Source organism: Macrobrachium nipponense, chromosome 31, assembly GCF_015104395.2.
Source record: "Macrobrachium nipponense isolate FS-2020 chromosome 31, ASM1510439v2, whole genome shotgun sequence".
NCBI lineage: Eukaryota > Metazoa > Arthropoda > Malacostraca > Decapoda > Palaemonidae > Macrobrachium > Macrobrachium nipponense.
In genome coordinates, this window is record NC_061093.1 from 53,066,716 (window position 1) to 53,081,688 (window position 14,973).

The following is a 14,973-nucleotide window of genomic DNA, read 5'->3' on the forward strand; positions in this document are numbered from 1 at the left end:
TACTACTTCAGTAATATGATAAACAGTTCTTCCCTATAGCTTTTTATTCACGTAAACTAAAGCCCTCTGAAAGTAAATATGCAGTAATAGGCAAGGAAGGGCTAGGTATCTTAACACTAGTACATTTTAAGTTCATAATCTATGGCTATCCTGATAAAGTCCTTACTGAACATGAGTCCTTTACCGAGTTTTTCAAAGGCTTTAATCACAGTCCAAAAGGAACTCGGTGACAAATGATCATTCAGGTTATTGGAGCCAAGATAAGATATCTACCTGGGAAAGCAAATATCATAGCTGACGCATTATCCCGCAATCCCGCACCATACAGCAAAGAACCATTAATTGGACTAAAAGATATAGAAACATCCGTGCCTATTGTTAAAACCGTATCTAAACAAGAAAATTCCTTAACCCAAGAGATCGCGAGCATTGAATATCTGGGTCGGAGCGCAGAACTGTTACAAACTGAACAAAGCAAGTGTCAACAGCGATAAGCAAAACAATAAACACCAAACAATAAACACTTCGAAACGGAAACAGGGTCAGTGCTAGCAAAAAAACAATAAACACTTCGAGCAGAAACCCTAAAGCAAAAGTATATTTATAGTATGTGTCTCGAGAATAATGTATCAAATGTAATGTTCTATGTAGGTCTGTGACGAGGAAAACCCGAAGAACACAGCAGGAGACGAACTAACGACCAGGTAGTAGAATAATCTCTCTCATACCAATCGTCATAAACTGGTTTGCATTCCGTCATCCAGGGTTCCCTCCTATGTCACAGAAAGCCAAATCACTGTTTTACTGGCCTACAATGCTTACAGATATAAAAAGCACATAACTGATTGTAACACGTGTCATGAAAACAAGGGACACACTAAGACACCTGTCAGTTAAGGGCCTATCCTGTGCCAAATCAATCCTTGAAAGAATATACGTAGAATTATTAACAGAATTACGGGTCTGACAGAGGGAATAAACACTTCTTAGTGTTAATAGTTCCTTGACACGTTATATAGAATTAATAGCACTAAAATCAAACACCGCAATGGAGTGCGTTAGGAATATTTATGAGTGCTAAATCAGTAAACATGGAATTCAACACATAATAATCTGTGACTCGGGTGGTGTAAATCAATAATAATCTCCTTAACACGTTGTGTGAATTCCTATCCATTAAGAAAACCAATAGTATATTTTATCGCCCAGAGTCATCGGTTTGGTAAAGAATAACTGATAATTAAATAGGAAGTGTCAATGTCTTACGAGTTACAACTCATGATATTGGATCCGAACTGGATTATAGCGGTTCTCGCGGTTTTAAAGACCTTTATCATTCATATCTCGTATCTGTAGAAATGATACCGCAAGTAGCCTTATACGGTACGCCGCTAGAACACTCTTCCACATATTCAAGCCAACCATTAATTTATCAAATATATATATATATAAATAAATAAATATAAAAAAATAAAATAAATATGGATACAAGTGGAGTCAATATAATACACTCCGTAAGAAGTCGGAAGGGTTACAAATTATAATAAAAAAGGAATCACGATAAAATCAATAAGCAAAACGTAACCATAGATAATTAAATATCCAAATATATATGCGTAAAGATTTGAACTCTAACTTAACAACGCTTTAGTAATGACAAATAAGCTAAAAGTTCAAACACATATCAAAACCTACTGACATATTGTCTGTCCCGGTTGATTTATATTCGTAGTCAATGTAAAAAAAAAAAAAAATAATAATAATAATAATAATAATAATAAATAAATAAATAAATAAAATAAAATAAAAGAGATTTTAAAGTCAGGAAGTCTAGAAGTGAAAATGTTATCTATGAAATAATCCTATATGAATCTTATACAGGGCTAATAATATATATAGAATTTGTATGGAAACCTTTTTCATTAGTTGAATAAGGTATATTTAATTTAACATAATCATGCAGTTTTCCAACATGAAACTAATATATTGTTCAATTTTGGTACTGTTTTTTTTTTCAGACATTCTTCTCATGTGGGTCGAGTATTAAAAAACAAAAAATTTATCCTAAAGTCGTATTTATTGCAGCAAGTAACGTAACTCTTAGCTGGCTGAGAGCAATCTCCTGCCAAGTGACGACGTCATCATTGCCGTATCAGCATTTGTTCCTTTTAACCTCAATAATCTGCTTACATAGAGCTTCATCTGTGTGTCGTCTCTGCTTGCAAAAGCAGATTGACTGGAGAAAGGAATGCTTAGCCCGAACTTCTCATGGGCAAGGCAGACGTTAGGTACAAGTGTCTATCGGTGTGCGCAATGCAACTTTAGCTAAGGAGTTGCAATCATTTTAAAATTAATAAACAAAATAAGGAAATAGAATTTCTATAACATCAAAATGAATTAATTTTTTCTGAACCTCATAGACATTTAGAAGTATCAAGATATATATGTGAAATATTTACTTGCAACATTAGCCTATTACAATTCAAGTAAAACATTCATGGGAAAATGTCACATTTTCTTGAAAAACCCAAAGTTTATTTAGAAATTAGTTACATAGTGGGTTTTTTTTCGTTGCATCTCCTACCTATTAATAAAGTTTTTATAATTAACCTCAGAGGATGCGCGCGAGAAAATTGAATATGAAACTTTTGTTAGGGCACATAGGATCAGATTTTATCACAAACTAATTTCAAGTTAGCATAGAGAAATACAGAATCATGATTAATCTTCTCTTTGACTCTTATGTTGCCTGGCAATCTTACAAATAGCTCCGTTTCACACTTCTTTGTCTAGTAACTTACTACCAGTAATATCGAATTTTCTTTGGGATTTGTATTGATATCTGTTTATTTGTTATAATTATGGATATTTTTACAGTCCTCATAGACCTGGATAGGTTCACTCATTGTTAATGCCATGGATAAAAAAGTTTGTACAGCGGACTCTTTTGAATTCCAAAATATCAACGAATTCATGTGGGTTAAGTCTGGTCTAAATGGCTCTCTCCCCTCCCCTGTATTTGGATGTCGTCTGAATTTACTTTGCCCTTGTGACAAGTATAATTTCACTTGCAGGCTGATTAATGGAACCTGGTTACAGTATCCTGCAGTACGAGAGTTTCACATCGCAACTTCAAAAAATCGTTTGTCGCTGCGGACGACGGCAGTCGAGTAACAACCACCTACAATGTGAAAGGAATAAGCACCATCATGGACTTCTTCGACCGACACCGTATCTCGTCGTTAATCTCGTTTTAATGCGGAATGCTCCGGCGGCTGTCGGAATCGACTACGAAAGGGACATACTTCCGACAATTACGACCCGAAGGATATTCAACTCTACTTTGCTGGCGAAGGACTCGTGCTGGGGAGGTTTTTTTTATTCATCGCGAACGTAATCGTGTAGCTTAGGATGCAGAGAATAAGTATGAGCGCAAAAATAGAACGTTGGACCCGCCCAGGCAAATTTTCCCCTTGTTTTAACCCTGTGAAAATAGGCCGTTTCATTTGGCTATGGGTGTTTGTCTGGAACTGTGTAATGGACGAAAAGTTGTTCGAAAGCTAGTTAAATGTGAAGTAGTATAACCTCGGTCATGTATCCTATATATATATTAAGTATCATGTATCCTATATATAATTGATCATAAATAACAGAGTCGAAATATATCTTTGCGTGTACGCAATAGGAATCTCTTATATAAAAAATGATCATAAATAACAGAATCTAAATATATCTTTGCGTGTACGCAATAGGAATCTATTTAAAGTGCACATATATTAATCATAATTATATGAATCCATATACATATGTATAAACAAATCAGGTAGCCTATAATCAATCTGTTACCTTTTATCATACCAATATCTGCAGTTATATATGAGTTAGTATATTGATTAATGAATCAGATATATAACAGTTAGCATAAACATTAATATTTTTATCAATTCATATATGAAATTTTTTATCAGTTAAAATATGTTTTTATCATATTAATCTTCATTCTATGCAATTATCAGAGTACATTAGTATTTTCTGTAGCATATGTATCTTAATGAGATGAAGTGAAAAACTGTATCATTATATATCCTGTGATCACTATTATTTACCAATATCATTGTTTTATATTTTATTACTTGAATCAATTCATGTACACCATGAATTTTTATTTACTTATATATATATATATTCACATAGTGTCTGTATCACACTCCTATAAGTCAAATGCAAGTCAAGTTTGAGTAATATTCAGTTGGGTTTTTTGGTTTTGGTAGCTGACCGAGCTGATGTAAGTGTTTACATAATAAAAATATGGAATGTTAGTCCATATATATAAAAGATTGCTTGCAGGAATGTGATCAGACTAGAGACGCTAAAGATGACGTATACAATAAGTATGTAGGCTAAGATAACATGCCGTCACCTGTAGTCATTCAATTGTTTTATAACATTAGTCCAAGCTCCCTGCTTGAGACAACTACCCCGACCTATGATTCAAACGGCCTACGTGATCTGTAGCGTGTCTCATTTGATTGTGTGTTCGTATGAAACTATGTCATTTGTATGTATGTTCATATGTTCGAACTACTGTCTGTTCCTTCATAACTTGTAACAGAGATGGTAGACAGGAGAACAGAGTTAGCTATCGTCATTAGAAGACCTGTACCTCTTTACCTAAGCTTTATCATGTAGAGGAATAGGATTAGCCATCATCATTGGCAGAAGCGATCAAGCTATCGTTATTAGAAGACTTGTACAATCATATCTGATCTTCACCATGTAAAACTTCAGAAGAATACATATAGTTTTATAGTTCGTGTTTTCTACAAGAACCTCCTCACCATGAGTTTAACACATCGTCGTAATAACAAACAAGATAATACCGACTTCGTAAATGATCTACAAACCCCCAGACACTCCATTGAAGATGGAAGTGCAATACCAACCGACTTAGCGTAAGATTATCGCTAGTCTAACATTACCTCATAGGGCGCCTTATCATACAAGGCACAAGGCCCCCAAATAAATATATATATATATATATATATATATATATATATATATATATATATATATATATATATATATATATATATATTATAACTATATATATATGTATATATACATATATACATATGTATATACACACACACACATACACACACACACACACACACACACACACACACACACACATATATATATATATATATATATATATATATATATATATATATATATATATATATATATATATATATATATATACTATATATATCAATATCTATATATATATCTATAAATATATATATATATATATATATATATATATATATATATATATATATATATATATATATATATATAATATATATCTATAAATCATATATATATATATATATTATATATATATATATATATATATATGTAAGTGTTACATAAGTAGAATATATGGAATGTTATTCCATATATAAAAACTTTAAACTATGACTAATTAAAACCAGATTGCTTGCAGGAATGTGATCAGACTAGAGACGATAAGTAGGCTAAGATGACGTATACAATAAAGTAGACTAAGATGACGAGTTGTACTCAGTCAGTGTCTAGTGCCGTCACCTGTGGTCATTCATTTGTTTTGAAAATAGTAATCCAAGCTTCCTGCTTAAGACAAACACCGCGACCTATAATTGAAACAGCCAACGTGATTTGTAATCTATGTCATCTCTGTGTATGTTCGTATGTTCGAGCTACTGTCTGCTTCCTTTATGATTGTAAACCAGATTGTAGAGCAGAAGCGATCAAGCCATCGTCATTAGAAGACCTGTCCATTTTTATCTGAGCTTAATCATGTAGAATTCAATCAGCCATCATCATTGGCAGACTTGTACAATTTCATCTTGTAATCTCAGAAGAATAGATCTATTTTTGTACTCAGTGTTTTCTACTAGAACTTCACATCAGAAAGAGATCGAATGAAGTTATAACTATCATCATGAGTTTAACACATCTCCGTCGTCATAATCAAAGAAGATATTGACTTCGTAAGTTATCATCAAACCCCTAGACACTCCAATGAGTATGGAAGTCATAACCAACCGACTTACCGTAAGATTATCGCAAGTCTAACATAACCTTACAGGGTGCCTTATTATACAAAGGCAACAGCCCTAAAATTGGTGGCAGCTACAGAACTCTACAACGTCTTCCGAAGAATAACGAATAATGTATCATATCAGAAGTCAACGACGACGATAGCAAGGGATTCTTCAAGCAACTTAGTATCATCGTTAGTGAGCGTCTTCAGCACTGCATAACTTCAAGAAACAAACCCGACGTGTCTTCTTCCTACGGCAACGCAAGCTTCGTCCTAAGAGATGTCTCTCAATAGAATCATTCAAGAAAACATCATCGCTTATTGAGCGTTTCCAGCACTTCAAGAAACAAACCGAACACGTCTTCAGCATTAGATCTTCAAGGACACATATCATCCGACAAATGAACAACGCGCACGGTGGAAACTCAAGCCAAAACCAGAGTCATCCGCTAAAACAGAGAAAGGGGACCAAGGCCGTGTGTCGTTATCGGAACTCCGTGACTTCCCACAAAATCAAGCTAAGTACAATCTTTTTATTCATTTGGAGTAACTGAGTGTTCCTTTGCAGATCGAATTTTCGTTGTTCCTGTGGCTGAAGCTACGAGACATTCTTAATCTTACTTTTTTACAGAAATTATCAAGATAATTGGGATTTCGCTACTGCGAGTTTTTATCTATGAGTTTCTGTTTCCAGAAGTTCTACTGAAATATCATAATCATATACTGTGTTAATTTTATCATTTTGGGTGATTATTAATTCTGTACGTAACAAATCATATTAAACATTGAATATGCATTTACGCAGTGGACTTCTGTATTTATACAGATGCATGGATAGGGTAGTTAGGCACCGTAGTGATAAGAAAACACACAAAAACAAGTGGAACACCCGCAGAAATCTGGATAAATTAGAAGTAAGACTATTTCGGGTCAGGACAATAAAGGCTCTTGTGCAAGGTCCAGATCGCCTTGAGTTTTTTGAGTTATATGCGTAAAAAAAAATCGAACCCCAATGACTCAACTTAACTTTAGAAAATACGGCTGGATTGCAAGGAATATCATGTCTGGAAAAACTTTCATTAGGTTAACAAATTAACAAAAAAAATGTCTAAATGCGCTGACCTGGATCTCTCACTATTTCAAATTCTAACAAAGAATGACAGTAAAACCACAGTAAGTACATATAGTTAATAATAACGCAATAGATAACTTGTTTTAATAGTAATCGCTCAATTCTTTATAGTTCAAGTCATTCTTACGTTCGTTGCTTTATACGTAACCAACAACAACAGAATGGTAAAAACACACAATACGTTGCCGATGGTAATAAAGAGAAGAATCCTAATTATTATAAAAAGAAATAGGTAAACAGTAACCCTAAAAATCAGAAACAAACAAATCGTGCTTAAGCAAACTTGGTTACTGTGCCATCTAGCATAACGGTCAGGGTCAGTCAAATCTGCCGAGTGTTCAAAGCAAAGCACATTCCACATAATAAGCGACTCTAGCAGAGTGGGGAGAGGGATGTTGGATCATTTATGCCAATACCTTTTCGAATTAAAAAGGAATTTTCCTACTTATAAGTTATTATAAGTAGTGGTGGATTAAGCCCGACTGTACACGCCGTAAAAATTAGAATATCTTGTTTTTATTCCTTTAGTCCACGTAATATCCTGTATTTAAGGACTCACCGTTTGTTGTTCGAAGTTCCCTATTGAGAAGTCCGGAGTATGGTTCAGTAATTGGCAATAACGAGTTAATTGTAGTAGCACAACTTAGTACAGGGCAGATAAGCGCATGCTAACAGATACCTCTATAGTTATAAAAACCACTGATCTATATCTAGCGTAATTGTAAGATATCCATCTATGGGTATACAAAACATTATTTTACCTCCTGCCAAAGGAAAATTCTATAAACCTTCTAACACATTAAAATCCGTTTTGAACAAAAAGAGACAGTTAATCAAATAATAACTTATATAGAGGAACCAATCACTTGTCTTATAAATCATGACATTGTTCAACCAACCCAATAGAATTCTCCCACACCCGCAGTCACAGTTTGCACGCAAAATCTCGAGACGCATGCACCCTCAAATGTCTTAGTGCGTGTAAAAAGACTTTGCTGGGATCTTAAATTATAATCCTTCCCGACACTGAAATATAACGATTTCCGCAAACAAAGCACTATACACTGTTGACTCACAGCAACAAGTTAATCTAGTGATCCACAAAACCTATACACATCGTATTATCGTACACCTTCGGCTCCCTAAACGGGCTTCGGCAAGGGGGCATTCTCTCTCCATACCTGTTTAATACGTACACAGATGCTTTGAATGTCAAACTGAACTCACTCCCAATCGGATGCACTGTCAATGAAACAACTATAAACAACCTCTGTTGCACCGACGATATGGTTCTGATTTCCCCATCAGTGCATGGCCTCCAACGACTCATCGACCCTTGCCGCCAATATGCAGAGGAATTTGATATAATCTACAATGAAACCAAGACCCAGTGCATGTCGCTGCTCCCGAGATAGCTCAAGCATATTGCAGAACCACAAATTTTCCTCGGAAACCATCGGCTGGAATTTGTGTGCGAATTTCCATATTTGGGTCACATTATCCCCGACGACCTAAAAGATACGGCAGACATTGAACAGAAGCATCGTAAACTATGTGCAACTGGCAACATGATTGTAAGGAGGTTTGCCTTCTGTCACCAAGACGTGAAACTGCTGCTCTACCGCTCGTACTGCTACAGTATCTATGGGTGTTCTCTCTGGACGAACTATACCCGAGAGACCATAAGACGTATCACTGTTGTGCACAATGACATTCTAAGATGCCTCACAAACACTCCACACTACCACTCCGCCACACAGATGTTCTTAGAAAACCACCTGGACAATTTAAAAATCATTGTAAGGCGAACAATGTCCAGTCTGGTAACCCGAGTGAGAAACAGCGGCAACTCGCTCATACAAAGCATCCTAAGGAGTGAAGCAAGAAGAAGATCTAAATTGTGGGAAAGATGGGAAAATGAGGCCTTTGTCCCTTAAAGGACCTAATCTCTGTATTGGCAAGATGTCATCTGCAGAATTTGTCATTATTATATTTATTGCTGATATTTTATTTTTTCATTATTACTGTGATTACTATCAAGTTAAAGTTTTTTTTTCTCTACATTCAATTTTCGTATTTAGCCCTATGGACCTGACTACTGTAACCACCTAAGGTCTCTAGTTGAAATTTAAGTTATATAATCTGTGCACTAACTGTTATAACTCTCAATGCATTTTGTTTTCTCACCAATATTATTACTGTTATTACCAGTATTATGATTACTATCATTTATGCTACCTCAGCTATTTTGTGGATAAGTGCCGATTACTAATTTTTCTTATCATGTTGTCTCATATCTAGATTGTGTATGTTACTGTGTATTTTGTATATTCACTGTATATGGCCCTGAGCCAAAATAATGGATATTATTATTATCATTATTATAAATATCGCATTTTTTATTGTTGCTAATTTTTAATCACGCCCGACCAGTCGTAGATGAATCCCTCTTATACTCTATCTAAAGTAATATCCGTAAAGTCATTCAAGCGGAGGTGATTCCGCAAAAAATTTTTTTTTATCTTTTATCTGAATACCAGGATGTTTCTCCACAAGCGAGTGATCTCTGGGGGAAAACAGATGTCATTGAACACAAAATACTGTCTAAGGACAAACATAAAGCTATATACGTACCATCGTATAGACTCCCAATGAAATTTCAAAATAGAGATAAATGACGAAGTTGAAAAAATGTTAGTAATAGGAGTCATTAGGAAATCAAATAGCCCATATAATTTTTCCCTTAAACTTCATGCCAAAAAAGATCGTACTTGGCGTATCGGCGTAGATTTCTGTCGCTTAGACAAGGAAACGACTCCCGATCGTTTTCCAGTGCCATGTACCGATGACATCTTATCTTTGTTAGGTCAGAATAAATTTTTCATCAGCTTGGACTTACTTAAAGGCTTTCACCAGATACCATTAACATTGTGAGGTACCTCATACACCGCCTTCAGTACACTTTGGGGACATTATCAATTTATACGTATACCTTCGGTTTACGTTACGCCCCAATTACATTCACCAGAATGATTAATATAGTGTTTGGAGACTTTTAGGGGATACCCTACATGCCTATATGGTTGGTCTTGTAATCTTTTCTAATACCTTAGAAGTACATTCGCATAAACTAGAGCTAGTGCTACAGAGACAAAGACAAATAATCTCAGAGTAAAATATCTAAATGTGAGTTGTAAAAAACCGAACATGTTTATCTAGGTTTTATGTGTCTAGTCAAGGTCTTAAAGTAGTCCATGGTAAGGTGTCGGATATTCATAACTTTCCGGTACCTATTAACGTAAAAGGGGGATACAGCACTTTTGCGCTGTAGTGGGTATTACAATCGTAAGTAAATATGTAACTCGTCAATCACAGCAGCTCCATTAACAGATCTTACGAAGAAGGGCATAGATTTATTATGGTCTGAAAAGCATCAACAGGTGTTCGATATCTTAAAATTGGAATTATGCAGCTCACCTATCTTAAAAATCCCTTATTTAAATAAGGAATTTTTTTTCCTTTTTGCAACAGACGCCTCAGACCAAGGGGTAAGAGGGGTAGTACTTCAGCAATATGATAAACAGTTCTTTCCTATACCTTTTTATTCATGTAAAATAAAGCCCTCTGAAAGTAAATATGCATTTATAAGCAAGGAAGGGCTAGGTATCGTCAACTCACTAGTACATTTTAAGTTCATAATCTACGGCTATCCTGTTAAAGTCCTTACTGACCATAAGTCCCTTACCAAGTTTTGCAAGGCTTTAATCACAGTCCCAAAGGAACTCGGTGGCATATGATCATCCAGGTCTTTGGAGCCAAGATACGATATCTACCTGGGAAAGCAAATATCATAGCTGATGCATTATCCCGCAATCGTGCACCATACTGCAAAGAACCATTAATTTGACCTAAAAGATATGGAAACATCCGTGCCTATTGTTAATACCGTTTCTAAACAAGAAAATTCATTAACCCAAGAGATCTTGAACATTGAATACCTGGGTTGGAGAGCTAAACTGTTACAAACTGAACAAAACAAGGGTCAGCAGCAATAAGAAAAACAATAAACACTTTGAACAAACAAAGGGTCAGCAGCAATAAGCAAAACAATAAACACTTCGAACGGAAACAAGGGTCAGCAGCTAGGCAAAACAATAAACACTTCGAACGGAAACCCTAAAGCAAAAGTATATTTAAAGTATGTGTATCAGAATTATATAATCGAATGTAATATTATATGTAGGTCCGTGACGAGGAAAACCCGAAGAACACAACAGGTGACAAACAACCAGGTAGGAGTAATAATCTCTTTATACCAATTGTCCTAAACTGGTTGCATTCCAATCCGTTACATGGTCATCCAGGGTTCTCTTTTATGTCACAGAAAGCCAAATCACTATTTTACTGGCCTACAATGCTTACAGATATAAAAAGCACATAACTAATTGTAACACGTGTTATGAAAACAAGGGACACTTTAAGACACCTGTCAGTTTAAGGGCCTATCCGTGCCAAATCAATCCTTGAAAGAATACACATAGAATTATTAACTGAGTTACGAGTCTGACAGAGGAAATAAACACTTCCAAGTGTTAATAGTTCCCTTGACACGTTATATATGATTAATAGCACTAAAAAACAAACACTGCAATTGAGTGCGCTAGGAATATTTATGAGTGCTAAATCAGTAAACATGGAATTCAACCCATGATAATCTCTGACTCGGGTGGTGTAAATCAATAATAATCTCCTTAACTCGTTGTGTGAATTCCTCTCCATTAAGAAAACCAATACTATATTTTATCACCCAGAGTCAATCGGTTTGGTAGAACGGATAAATAAGAAAGTGTCAATATCTTATGGATTGTAGCAGTTCTCACGGTTTTAAATACCTTTATCATTCATATCTTGTATCTATAGAAATGATACCGCAAGTAGCCTCATACGGTACGCCGCTAGAATACTTTTCCACATATTCAGGCCAACCATTAATGTATCATATATGTATATATATATATATATATTATATATATATATATATATATATATATATATATATATATATATATAAAAAGTATGGATACAAGTGGAGTCGATATAATACACTCAGTAAGAAGTTGAAAGGGTTACAAATTACAATAAAAAAAGGAATCACGCTAAAATCAACAAACAAAATGTAACCATATGCAGTAACCATTCAGTATTCTAGGGATATTAACGACAAATAAAAGTTCAAACACATATCAAAACCTACTGGCATATTGTCTGTCCCTGTGGTTTATATTCGTAGTCAATGAAAAAAAAAAAGCGAGAGATTTTAAAGTCAGGAAGTCTAGAAGTGAAAATGTATATCTATGTGAATAATCCTATATGGATCTTACAGGGTAAATAATATGAAAAAATTTTGTATGGAAACCCTTTTTCATTAGTTTGAATAAGGAATATCTAATTTAACATAAGTAATTAAATATATTTTACAATCTTGCAGATTTCCAACGTGAAACTAATATTATGTTGTCAAATTATGTACTGTTTTTTCAGACATTCTTCGCATGTGAGTGAAGTATTAAAAAAAAAAAAAAAAAAAAAAAAAAATTTATACACAGCTATCATTTGAAAGTACTAAAGTCATATTTATTACAACAAGTAACGTGACTTTTAAGCTGGCTGAGAAAATCTCCTACCAGGTGATGAGGTCATCAGTCCTGAAGGTCCCTGGCGCATTTGCTGAATCATCATTGTTCCTTTTAACCTCAATAATCTGCTTGCACAGGCTTCATATGTAGTTGTGTGTCATCTCGTGCTTACAAAACAAGTCAGCTGGCGAGAGGAATGCTTAGCTCATGAACTTCACATGTGGTTCATAGGTCACGATGACATACATAGCCGTAACTTATTCTTATCCGTGTGTGCAATGCAACTTTAGTTAAGGAATTGCAATCATTTTAAAATTAATGAACAAAATAAGCAAACAGAATTTCTATAACATCAAAATGAATTAATTTTTTCTGAACCTCATAGACAATTAGTCAATAAATCAGCTTATGACATTGGTAAACGGACATTTAGAAGTATCAGGTCATGGGTATGAAAAATTTATTTGCAAAAATAGCCTATTACAATTCAAGTAAATCACATTCATGGAAAAATGTCACATTTTCTTGAAAAACCCAAAGTTTATATAGAAAGTAGTTACATAGTGGGTTCTTTCGTTGCATCTCCTGCCTATTAAAGTTTTAAAAATTAACCTCAGAGAATGCGCGCGAGAAAATTGAATACGAACCTTTTGATAGGGGCACATAGGATCGGATTTTATCACAGCTTAATTTCAGTAAGCATAGAGAAATACAGAATCATGATTAATATTCTCCTTGACTCTTATGTTGCCTGGCAATCTTACAAATAGCTCCGTTTCACACTTCTTTGTCTAGTACTTACTACCAGTAATATCGAATTTTCTTTGGGATTCGTATTGATATCTGTTAATATGGATATTTTTACGGTCGTCAGAGACCTTGATAGGTTCACTCATTGTTATAATGCCATGGATAAAAAAGTTTGTACAGCTGACTCTTTTGAATTCCATAAAATATCAGCAAATTCATGTGGGTTAAGTCTAGTCCTTAACGGCTTTCTCCCTCCTGTATTTGGATGTCTGAATTTACTTTGCCCTTGTGACAAGTATAATTTCACTTACAGGCTGATTAACGGAACCTGGTTACAGTACCCTGCAGTACGAGAGTTTCACATCGCATGCCCGGACATATCGTCTACAACTTCAAAAACCCATTCGTCGCTGCAGACGACTACAATGTGAAGGGAATAAGCACCATCATAAGTGAACAAGCTTATTTCGTGGACTTCTTGGACCGACACCCGTATCCCGTCGTTAATCTCGTTTTTAATGCGGAATGCTCCGGCGGCTGTCAGAATAGACTACAAAAGGGACATACTTCCGACAATTACAACCAAGAGGATATTCAACTCTACATTGCTGGCGCAGGAATCATGCTGGGGATGATTTCATTCATCACGAACGTATTCGTATGGCATAGGATGCAGAGGACAAGTATGGGCGCAAAATAGAACGTCGGACCCTGCCCAGGCAATTTCCTCTTGTCTTTAACCATTTGGAATTGGCCATTTCATTTGGCTATAGGTGGTTGTCTGGAACTGTGTAATGGACGAAAAGTTGTTCGAAACACTAGAATGTGCAGTGGGTATAACCTCGGTCATGTATCCTATAAATAAAGTATCATGTATCCCATATATAATAACAGAATCTAAATATATCTGTGCGTGTACGCACTAGGAATCTATTTAAAGTGCACCTAGATTAATCACTTAGATTAGTCATTTATGTTAATCAGTTGTATTAAGTGCACATATATTGATCATAATTACATGAATCAATATATATATATATATATATATATATATATATATATATATATATATATATATGTATGAATAAATCAGGTAGCCTATAATCAATCTGTTACCTTTTATCTTACCAATAACTGCAGTTAGTATATGGGTTAATGAATCAGTTAGCTTAAACAATTAATAAATCAATTACTAAATCAGTTGTTAGATATGATTTTTATCACTTCATATATGATTTTTATCATGTTAATCTTTATTTTATTCAATTATCAGGAGTACATTAGTAATTTCTGTAGCATATGTATCTTAATGAGTTGAAGTGAAAAACTGTATCATTATATATCACGTGATCATTATTATTTAC